This window comes from Symphalangus syndactylus, chromosome 21 (assembly GCF_028878055.3).
Source record: "Symphalangus syndactylus isolate Jambi chromosome 21, NHGRI_mSymSyn1-v2.1_pri, whole genome shotgun sequence".
In the NCBI taxonomy this organism is placed as follows: Eukaryota; Metazoa; Chordata; class Mammalia; order Primates; family Hylobatidae; genus Symphalangus; species Symphalangus syndactylus.
The window spans coordinates 58780218-58781844 of NC_072443.2; the positions used below are offsets into that span (position 1 = coordinate 58780218).

Consider the following 1627-nt stretch of genomic DNA (forward strand, 5'->3'; position numbering starts at 1 on the left):
GAATCTGCAGCCACGGACGGTGAGCGCGGGGCTGGGCGTGAGGAGCCCGCCCTTCTCCCCTCCCCCTCTGCCTCCTCCCTATCCGCTCCCTGCCTCCTGCTGGCGCCGCGGCTGCGGGAGGGACCTGGCCTTGGTCTCGGAGGAAGGCGGTGAGGCGGGGCCAGAGTCACGGGGCGGGGCTGGGGGCAGGGCCGGGAGCAAGAGGGATGCGGGCTGGAGCCTAAGGGACCCGGAGTTACGGGTAGGACCGGGGAGGGGCTGCAGACTAGACCGGTCTGTGGGGCGGGGCTTGTGGGAGGGGGCGGAGCTACTGTAAGCGGGGGCCTGTTAGAATAGCGGAGTAAAAAGGGGCTAAACAGAAGAGGAGTACTCGGGAGAGAACGGGCGGAGCTTTGGATGAGCCTGGAAAGTGGAGCTGGACTAGAAATAAAGAAGAGTTGGAAAAAACGACGCGAGGCTGAAGGGAGCAGGCGGGGCTTGGGATGCAGGGGGCGGAGCTGTGGGGAAAGGGCAGGACCGATTAGGGATAACGGGGCGTAACTGAAGGAAAGGGAAGAAACTTGGGAACAGTAAAGGAGAGGTGCTAGAGAAAAGATATGGGTCTGAGAGAATGGGCTGGTTTGGGGCCGGTGGGTGTGAAAGGGCTTGTGTCTGGTAAAGCGGTGGGAACTCTGTGGGTTGGCAGGGATGTGCTGCGGGTTGCTGATTGGAACATGGTGCCAAAACAGCTGATTTAATGTGAGTGGATCACCTCCTAGCAATGTGAACGTGGGCAAGTTCAGTTCTTTAAGTTCCTTATTTGTAAAACAGAGCTCGAAAACTCTATTGTTAGTTCTTGAGGGTTTCAGAGAACTTGCATGGCAGGGGGAGACATCCTTAAACAATACTTCTCCAGTTTTGTCATAAAGAGGAGCGTGAAAGGGTCTTCCGGGGTTCTGGGACAAAGCCCAAAGCATCTGAAAGCTTCTATCTTATCTTAATGCAAACTTTGCATTTGACCCACTAAAATGTATGTTTTCTAAAAACCATCCCGATAAAATCGACATGCCAGGAAGAGGTTTGCTGATTAAGATCTTGGGATCTGAAGTCAAACTGATGAATTCTCTTAAACAAATGACTCATCTTCTCAGAGCCTCAGTTTCCTTATGTGTAAAGTGGGAATAATATATAGTACCTGTTCTCAGAGTTGTTGTGAGAATTAAATGAGATGATGCTTGGAAATCACCTAGCACACGGTTTGACATGTAGTGAATGTTCAAAGAAAATATTAGCTGTTATTATCCTTATTAAAATAATTCAGAATAAATGGATTAAAGCAGAGTTATACTAAGTTATCTCCTTTAGTGGTCAGGAATTCGTTTGAGAATCTGGTGAAAACTATGGGCCATGTGCAGGATTTGGATTTTATGGAAAAAAGAAAAAAAAACAACTATGGGCCTCTTTCCTGAGGAAAAACATACAAAGTTTCACTTACTAAAGTCTTTGAAGAAGGTATGAAGAAGTGATTGGATGAAAGTGTTAGGATGGGGATGAATCTAGCTGAAGCCATCCTGGTTCCCTCCCTCTTGATGTGGCCCCAGTCCTTGGGTCCCACAGTCTTCCTTCCCCAACATGCATGAGACAGAGG

At 49.5% G+C, this 1627-nt stretch overlaps 1 long non-coding RNA gene across 1 annotated transcript in view; it reads left to right on the forward strand.

Annotated features, from left to right (window-relative positions):
* The first annotated feature begins 81 nt into the window (after positions 1-81).
* The window catches only part of LOC134735433 (uncharacterized), a 38128-nt gene continuing 36582 nt past the window's right edge, over positions 82-1627 (forward strand). The window contains exon 1 of the long non-coding RNA XR_010118552.1: positions 82-149. This is a non-coding gene — a long non-coding RNA (uncharacterized lncRNA). The remainder of the gene's footprint in view (positions 150-1627) is intronic.